The sequence below is a fragment of the Astyanax mexicanus genome, chromosome 16, assembly GCF_023375975.1.
Source record: "Astyanax mexicanus isolate ESR-SI-001 chromosome 16, AstMex3_surface, whole genome shotgun sequence".
Lineage (NCBI taxonomy): Eukaryota > Metazoa > Chordata > Actinopteri > Characiformes > Acestrorhamphidae > Astyanax > Astyanax mexicanus.
The window spans coordinates 4,293,227-4,303,396 of NC_064423.1; the positions used below are offsets into that span (position 1 = coordinate 4,293,227).

At 37.3% G+C, this 10,170-nt stretch overlaps 1 protein-coding gene across 1 annotated transcript in view; it reads right to left on the reverse strand.

The window, feature by feature from the left end:
- nlgn1 (neuroligin 1) overlaps nt 1–5,471 on the reverse strand; it is a 529,171-nt gene extending 523,700 nt beyond the window's left edge. The window contains exon 1 of the mRNA XM_049465753.1: nt 4,854–5,471. The gene's annotated coding sequence lies outside the window, so the exon portion shown is untranslated. The remainder of the gene's footprint in view (nt 1–4,853) is intronic.
- Between the last annotated feature and the right edge of the window lie 4,699 nt (nt 5,472–10,170).

Here is a 10,170-nt window from a genome sequence, read left to right on the forward strand (position 1 = left end):
CTATTGCATTACTTGAGTAGAAATGTAGGTGGTACCACTTTAAAATAAGATTACCCTTATAAATTGTTTATAAATGGTTTATAAACTAGATTATTAAGTATTATTGATTAGGTTGTAAATGCCTTAAAACCACTGATAAGCAGTTACAACCAAATCAATTAAAAAGGCAACAGTGACCCATTGTTTGCTTAGTCATTTATGGTATATATTTTATGGTAAAGAGTTAAACATACTTACAAATATACAATATTAATATGACAGATTTAATGCTGATTGATGGAAAACACAAAGTAAGATCAGTATCTAGAAAGATCTAGAAAGATTTGACAGTAGAAATGAGTGTGGAATTACTACTTTGATGTTTTTTAGAAATGACAACTCACTGTTGTCATTTCTATTCGTGTTGTTATTTATTTTTTTATTACCTTTGCATAACTTATTTGCTTATTAATGAGTTTTAAAATATTTGCACCCTAATTAATAACCACTAATAATCTCCTTTATAAACCATGTATTAACCCTTTATAAAGGTAGTCCTATTTTAAAGTGGTACCATGTAGGTTATCTATACTTTACTAGAGTAATTATTTTACATTTTCACACAATTATGTAAACTTTCTACTCCTTACATTTTAAAATTAGCCTTGTTACTCCTATTTCATTTCAGCTCATTTTCATTTCTTCTTCTCATCGTTCAATAAAACCCCTATCAGGCCTGTCACGATATGTTGTCCAAGAAATTAATGCGATAAACGATATTGTTGGCATTTTAAGAGCATTAAATGGCACTAATATAATGATAACATAATATCGTAACAAAGGAATTACACTCTTTTAAAGACTACGCACAGCCTCGGTCTGTCCCAGCTGGCACACATTGGACATTGGTATAAAAACAGGCCTGAGCCCTATCCAGATAAATCTCTCCTCCATCCAGATAGAGTGAATCTGATTGTGATTGGATGTAGAGAAGTATAAACATAAACCATTCCGACTCCCTATTGGTTTATACTGTGATCCATCACACCTGCACACGCCCCCTCACCCCCCACACACACACACACTCCAGCAAGAACATAGCAGACGTATGTAGTCTAGTATGAAGATGATCCGTGCAGAGACTTAAGAGAACTCCAGACAAACTCCAGCCCAACTAAACTTCTTTAATATATTTACATTCTACTAAATAAAATACATTCATTTACGATCAGCATATATGCAGCTGAAACACTAGAGAACAGCCGAGTGCAAAATCCCAAATTATATTATCAAAATTAACATTTTAATATTTTAACATTAAAGATAGTCATTATGGTTTTTAGTAAAATGTGTTTTAGGGAGGGTGGGGTTGGGGTGATTAGTGCACTATAGGACTCTGTGGGCGTGGCCTAAGCTTTTGTTCTTAATGGCTTTATTTTTTTCCCCAAGATTACTTTTACTTTTATACTTTAAGTAGTTTTGAATCCAGTACTATTTAAAACAATTTTACTTAAAGAATAAAAAGCTTGAGTTGATACTTTTTCAACTTCTACAGAAGTATTTTATTAAACTCTAGTATCTATAATAAACTTCTACCTACAGCGTAATGGTTAGGAATACTTTTGAGACCTCTAGTAGAGGCAAAAGAAGGATCACTTAATTTAAGCATTGATAGTGGATCCACACAACTGAATTGTGTTTTTAAACACAAAAATATAGTTTTAGACAGAGCCAGACTGTCCGTTACGCTTATTAAGCTAGCTCTGTAAGCCCAAGAAAATGAATAAAGGACCCACAGTCTTACGCTCACATCAAGCGCCCCTTATAAATCAGAAGATAAAGAAACTATCCTTCAGGGTATGAAAAGCAGAAGAAAAGCTCAGCGAGAGTAAACTGCAGGAACAGCACTCAGGTAAACTTGTGATAGTTCTTCTCAAGGTTGGATTGTTAATATAATAGTGTAGGAACCATATTTAGAGATGCTTAGCAGCTCTCCACAACAGTTAAAGCTTTATAAAGCCACAATAAACACAGAATATTGAATACACAATGTATATAATAACTTAATAACCAATTGTATGTGTTGCTATGCCAACGTACAGCACTGCAAGTTCTCCAGCCATTGTTGCTGGTGCATTTTCATCATTATCTGCTAGGCCTGTGAGGATATATATATATATATATATATATATATGTTGTGTCATATTGCCAACCCCTAATTTATCGTGATACATATTGTCCTTGAGTTTTAGCGATATTTCAGAGTCCTAACTTTAGGCATCCTCCTTAATTCCTATTTTTAATTTCGAGCTAACGTATAAACCATACGCTGGTTTGTAGTTACAGTTCTGATACGGTTCACTTGTTGTGGAACTACTTTTTGGTGTAAGACACAGTCCGTATTAAAACACATTCGTTATACATTTTTGAGGATCTTTTATTTTCTTGATTCATTTTGTAAAAAACAAAAAATTGATGTATAAAGCAATAAAATACTAGAGGTAATGTGTTTTTGTGAATAACATCACAGCTGTGATTTGGTTGTAGGCAGGTAAATCATCATATCACACCCCTCTCATGTTCTATTGCTTAAGTAATCGTTATGCAATGGGATGCACCAACTATTTTCCTACAAAAAAAATAATATTTTACATTTTTGCATACATTTTAACAATGCCTAATTGATATTTCCCATAACAAACAGCATATTCTCTTTATGAACAACCAACAACCAATCAACAGCCTGCTTTTTTCCTTGGTTTTGGGTGTGCAGGCCTCTACAAGCAGAGATCTCTCTGTGAGAGTAAGTTCTTCTCGTTATCACCCGTTACAAATCTAATTTGAACCACCCTCATCTCCAACACACATACAAATGAATGGGCTAACTACTCGTGATGAACGTATGAAAGTAATCCATTTGCAAAAATAAATAAATAAATAATAAAAAAGGAAAAAAGAGGCATTAAACGAATTTAATCATGGCTGTCCTAAAACGCTCCTTGGCTCAATTCATTGTGGGAGAGAACAATTACATGATTGCGGCCGTCATCGTGCCAAAATGAGTAATACCCTATTACTTTGCAATGATGCTGCACTTACAAGGGACCTGGCAGCAACTTATCAGGACGACTAATGAAAGTGAGCGTAAATATTAGAGGTACACTGCCATCTACAGGAGCAAGTTCGAGAGGTCGCCTTATAGAGAGGTTGAAACTGACACTGGTGTGTGTTCAGCTCGTTTTGGTATGATTTTGTAGTTAATTAGATCGTATATTTCGATTAAAATATCATCTGGAACTCAAAATAAGGCTGCTGTGTAAAACTGTGAACAAAAATGTTTAAAATAAATAAATAAATAAATAAATAAAATAGCAATAAAATGTTTTATTGTCAATGCACTGCATTTTACTCTTAAGCAAGGCCTGCACTTAAGAAGACATCACTGAGAGTTTCTTGGATTTCTTGGGTTTCTTGAAAACCCAACTAATATTCAAAGCTACTAAAGACATATATAATCATATATAAAATGTATATGACTCGTTCAAACTCTTGAACTGCTTGAACTGAACTGAGCTGATCTAAGCATGTGCTAAAAAAATAAATAAATAATAAACTCAACGTTTGTATAGTCCTAATTTCAAGGCCACAGTTCATAGTTCATAGAAATGAACTATGGGTGAATGGGGACAAGATCTATCATCATTTTTGTGGCTTAATTAAAACAGCAATCTATGAATTGTTATATAAAAAAAATCAAAATATTTTATATCAAAAATATATATTTTAAACGACTTTAACGCTATGCTGCTGTCTGTGAGGTTGAATTGGTTTTTTCTCCAACATATGCATCCCTATGCATCAATAGCAATATATATATATATTGCTTCTTACTGGATAGTGGTCTAGATTGGCACGTTATTGAAGCCCCGCGCGCGTTTAGATCAGGACCATGGCCAGCGACCCGCAAAGAGGTACCGACTAACGAGCACGTGCACGACTTGATTCCCACGAGCGAAGAAAGGAAACCCTACTAAAAATATCTCGCTGACATTTAAACATGCATACCATACGTTGGCCAGCCGCGGGGGTGCAGTTTTCAGCAGCCAATGGCCAGTTTTTCTGTGCTGTAGAGCCCGAGGACGGTCCAAAAAGGGCTGCAACTAATGATTAATTAAGTAATCGACTAATCTGCCGATTTCTTATTTCTTTTTTTACCATAAGTCGATTAATCAGGAAATATTTTTTACGTGCCCTCCTCGTGAAAACACAAATACTGTGTCTTGACATATTCAAATGTATTTCTAACGTTAGTTAATGCAAAGTCAAAGTCTTTTTCATCATCTACCCCAGCATTTACTTTCAAAATATTAAGTTGCAGAAGTCTAGAAGTTGTTGTTAAGGCTATGTATATTGTTTATCACAGATAGTGTACTGCCAACGACATTCAACTGATGATGAACATGATTTGTGTAGTTACAAAATTACGAATAGTTAACACTGGAAATTAAAGCCAACAGTTTTTTTTTTTTTTTATAATCAACAGTGTCGATTCTGTCAACTAATCGTTGCAGCCCTTAAAACACACGCACAGAAATAGGCTACATATGTAGAAAGTACCCTGGTTTAAAATAATATTTCATTATCAAAACTCGACCTGTAAAGTAGGCTAATTACTAAAATGATGTATCCTCCAAAGTTCTGAGGCCATATTATAATCGCCCAATTACCCAAGTTATGTCAATTAAAACGACAAGATAATGCAAATAACGCTGTGTCGACGACCTGAAGATTCGATAACGTTTATTTTTTTGCCAAAGGATAATGATTTAACAATCCATAAATGCATAAAAATGCCGCCATATCAATGCACTTACCTTTCCCACAGGATTATCCCAAAGTCATGCGTGCACTGCCCAGCAGAAAATCCTGCACGTGTGGATCAATTCCACTTTGGAATTGCACATAAATCAGAAATCCCCAAAAACAGGCGCGTGGTAGACTGACACCGACAGTGGTTGCAGTGGACCGGCACTCATCACCAATTACACCACTGAGAGACAGGGAGAGTGCACGAGCTCTCACGAGCGTTGAGCTGGCCGTGGCCGACACGACTTAGTCCCGAACATCATTAGCGCGCGCGCCGCATCTCCTTATTTCTCCGTAAAGTTTCTCACTTTCCTCCAGCGCATCAGCAGCGGAGAGGTTCCGAGACTCAGTCGCACGTGAAGTTCCCGGTCACCGTCAGCGCTGTCTGTTACACAGCCATGCGTGCGGCTCGAGGGACCGACTGCAACATCCTCCGGTTAAAGGCAGCAGCAGCAGCAGCAGCAGGAGCAGCACGCGCACAAGCACGCACGCATGCACGAACGCCCGCCCGCGCGCGCGTAAACCAAGCCGTAGCCTATATGCCGTTAGAGACCGCAGTGCATCCTCTCTCTCTCTTCCAAAGTGCTGAAAAGCGCACCCTGCGCACCGGGCTCCCACGGGCGCGCGAGTGACGCAGATGATGCTCCGAAAGGTTCACGCGCATTCCAGCGCTGATTCGGGTTCTTCGTTTTTTTTTTTTCGCACCCGTATTCAGTATGCAGACACGTCCGGGGCTGCTCGTGAGAACGAACTAGCCAATCCTAGCGCGGGAACCAGGGCAATAGCAGCCAATCATAAAGATCGGGGCTGGGTTTACCGATTACGGGTGGAGAAAAATAACGCTCCCGTGCTTCTTACTTTTCGTGCTAAAATACCTGTTTATTACACAAATTTACTATGCAGTGTTAAAATACATATCACAAGAATAACACATTTTTGCCCCACAGGTAGATAAATTCTCAAAAACTTATATATTTATAAAAAAATATATATACTTATATTTTTTTCAACTTGCTCAACGACGCTTTACATTTAATTTATTTTTGACTGTTTGGTTTTTCAATGTACCCTAAATGAAGCTTTATTTGAAAAAAAAAAACAAAAAAAACTCTATTACAGCATACAACTCCAGAAACTCTCTCTGAAGAGGTGAATAATAAAGTGTGCAGTCTTACCAACAAGGGCCATCCTCACTTGGGTATTTAGTTAATAGTCAACAAACAACAAGAATATAACCCTCAATTATGCTCCAACTATTACTTATTCAGAGGAGGTTGTTTGCATTTTTCTTTATTGATATTTCTATATGGCTAAAACTACAGTTCCAGCATACGTTTTGAGAGTGTTGCCCGTCAAATACATAAAATGTAACTGTATACTCAAGGGAAGGTAGCCCTGGTGGGTAAAGATGCCCAGTATACAAAAACATTATGCCATGAACCTATAGGGATGATGTATGGGTTAATAAAGTGCTAAATTTTTTAAATACTCAAATAATAACTTTATAAAAGTAAGGGTGATGTGTATAGTTTACTATAGTGTATTTATATATTTGACACAACATTTTGATACAAAAATAGAATTTTAAAGCTACATGTTTAGGATATTATGAAATTAAATAGTTCACTAATGTTATTTGTGAAAAGAATGATGGAGAAGATAAACTCCTAGATAAGCAAAAATGTTTTATTATGATTTTAAAGCAAAGTATTTTACAGTGTACAACCTAAAAATCTGAATGCTTTTTTTTTTTGCTATATTTTTAAAATATTTTTATGTTTTGTCTGGTTAACAAAATTTAATTGATTAATATATGTTAATTACTGAATTTCAGGCATGAAATACCTTCCAAAAAATGAGACTATTTTTTTTAACCATTTTATTATGCTGCCATTCTGTCTCACGTTTAGGCACTGCGTTATTCAGGTGTTATTTTGTCTCATTGTTCCCGCAAACACACCTTTAAGATGTGCAGCAGAACAATGCCTCATTTAAGCATCAATTATGTCAAAGTTCTCCACACATTTTCTACTGGAGATGTATATTAAGCTCATAATAAATATAAGGAATTTTTGCTTGGTATATACCCTTTAAATAGAAAGCCTCTAAATTGTTTATTTATTTAATTCTAAATATTAAAAATGTATTTCATTCTAAATATTTATAATTTTACAATTAAAACAATGCAGGACTGGACATGTGATTTCTCAATAGGAACATTTCTAATAAAAGAGGCTGTGCTGGAACTTTTCACTCGAGGCAGGGAGTTCTTCCTCCCTTCAGTCTGACTCTATATAGACCAGCTGGTAACAGAGGCAGGAGGCTGTGAGGAGAGGATTGAGAATCAATCAGCCATAGACTCCAATTGCTTTAATCAGATACAGTGTCTAAAAGGAGCAGTCAGGGACCCTCACTCGTCCTGCAGAGCTCTGAAGGGGAGCAGAGCGAGGCTGTGATTCTGTGTGAAGGAACAGTTTAACCTTTCTGACTTTCAGATAGACGTGCTTTGGAATTGCCATCTTCAATGTTTTATGCATATTTTTAAAAAATATTTTTCTGCTGTTTAACCCTACTAGTTTACTTACATTATTTTTTGTACAGTGGCTTTCAAAAGTATTCATACATGTATTTTATAGAGATTTTAAGTGATAAAACAACACAAAGTTGCACATACTTTTTCAAAAATGTTATAAAATAAAAATCTGGATACAGGTGTTTGTTAGAGAACACTAGTTCTAGTTTAGTTGAGGAAGGGTGGGGGGGGCACTTTGGGGGCAGTAAGGGCACCTAAGACCAAGCACCCTTCGAGAAATCATGTGATGCTTCTCTAATTTGTGTAATTAACAGCACATTTTACTTACCTGTGGTACATAACAGGTGGTGGCAATAACTAAATCACACTTGCAGCCAGTTAAAATGGATTAAAGTAGACTCAACCTCTGTCCTGTGTCCTTGTGTCTACCACATTGAGCATGGAGAAAAGAAAGAAGACCAAAGAACTGTCTGAGGACTTGAGAAGCAAAATTGTGAGAAAGCATGGGCAACCTCAAGGCTACAAGTCCATGTCCAAAGACCTGAATTTTCCTGTGTCTACCGTGTGCAGTGTCATCTGTAACGCCAGACAGAGTGGAGCGACGCTTAAAATGAACAAACAGGTTTATTTACAGGCTGATAATCAGATATTACAGATGTTAAAGCCAAACAAAAATAATCTCACCAGAAACCAGAGCCGTAGTAGTATAAACAGTCCGTGTTCGAAACCAAAAGACAGTCCAACCAAGCATTAAATCCAAAAGGGGCAAAACAAGAGACATAAACCGATAAACCAGAAAAGAGAGTCGTAACGAGAAGGCACTAGAAGAAACCATGAGAAATGCTTAGTATGTAACCAAAGTCGACAATACCTCGCGAAGATAGAATACATAATGCAGCCTTAAATACAAAACACATGATGAGCATAACCCGGAACTTCCTCAGAACACAGGTGAATCTGAGCGTCGGAGCGTAACGTGATTGGGCGAAGAAGAGCGACTGACGGTGACGTCATAAATCATAGGATTCTGGGAAATGGAGTCCGGTAGTGTGGAAGGAGAGTCAGGCTGCGTAACATCATCGAGAAGTTTAAAGCCCGTGGCACTGTGGCTAACCTCCGTAGATGTGGACGGAAAAGAAAAATTTACGAGAGATTTCAACAAAAGATTGTGCGGATGGTGGATAAAGAACCTCGACTAACATCCAAACAAGTTCAAGCTGCCCTGCAGTCCGAGGGTACAACAGTGTCAACCCGTACTATCCGTCTGCGTCTGAATGAAAAGGGATTCTATGGTAGGACACCCAGGAAGACCCCACTTCTGACCCAGAGACATAAAAAAGCCAGGCTGGAGTTTGCCAAAACTTACCTGAGAAAGCCAAAAACGTTTTTTGGAAGAATGTTCTCTGGTCAGATGAGACAAAAGTAGAGCTTTTTGGGAAAAGGCATCAACATTGAGTTTACAGAAGAAAAAAAAACAAGGCCTTCGAAGAAAAGAACACGGTCCCTACAGTCAAACATGGTGGAGGTTCCCTGACGTTTTGGGGTTGCTTTGCTGCCTCTGGCACTGGACTGCTTGACCAAATGCATGTCATTATTAAGTCTGAAGACTACCAACAAATTTTGCAGCATAATGTAGGGCCCAGTGTGAGAAAGCTGGGTCTCCCTCAGAGGTCATGGATCTTCCAGCAGGACAATGACCCAAAACACACTTCAAAAAGCACTAGAAAATGGTTTGAGAGAAAGCACTGGAGACGTCTAAAGTGTCCAGCAATGAGTCCAGACCTGAATCCCATAGAACACCTGTTGAGAGATCTCAAAATGGCTTGGTTTGGAGAAGGTACCCTTCAAATTTCAGGGACCTGGAGCAGTTTGCCAAAGAAGAATGGTCTAAAATTCCAGCAGAGCATTGTAAGAAACTCACTGATGGTTACTGGAAGCGGTTGTTCGCAGTTATTTTGTCTAAAGTTTTTTTTTTACCAAGTATTAGGCTGAGAGTGCCAATACTTTTGTCCGGCCCATTTTTGGAGTTTTGTGTAAAATGATAATTGATTTGACTTTTTTTTTTCATTCTCTTTTGTGATTTTTCATTGCAAGCCAAATAAATGAAGATATTAATACCAAAGCATTTGTGATTACAATCATTTTCTAGAAGAAATTGAGTATTATCTGATAGAATTGCAGGGGTGCCAATATTTTGGCCAGCACTGTATAGCCAGGGATGGTATAGATACCTTAAAAAAATAATCGGATTAATGAGTACCCCTTTAAAAAGTAACTTAAGTACTTTATGGGTTACTTGATCTTAAAAGTAGCTAAGTTAGATTACACATCCCTGCGGCCTTAACATAAAAATGACAACCAGTTTTGCCAAAACTCACATTATTGGAAGCTTTGCTCCACCTTTGGGACTTGTTCTGAAAGTGTGCCGCTGTGACTCGTTTCTTTAAAATTGATGTGTATTTTTGAAGCTATAGCACTTTGTTGCCAGCACACAGTGAACAACTGGCTGTAGTCTTTGACTTTTTATGGTGAACAATCTACAATTTTTTTGAGTGTGGAAAACCATTTCACAGCACCAATAATCCTGTAGTCATTCAGATAACTCTTTCAGTTGTTATGGATCAAAAAAGGGCCACTGACTTTACTGAAGAACCCATTGACATGTGGGATTGTGCTGCATGTTCCTTTTAACGAAATGTCACTTTTGTCAAATAAAATGATTTACTTGAAGCAGAAAATGATTTAGTAGAAATGGAGCCGTTTCAGGAGGCAACAGGAAGGAAAGAAATGAA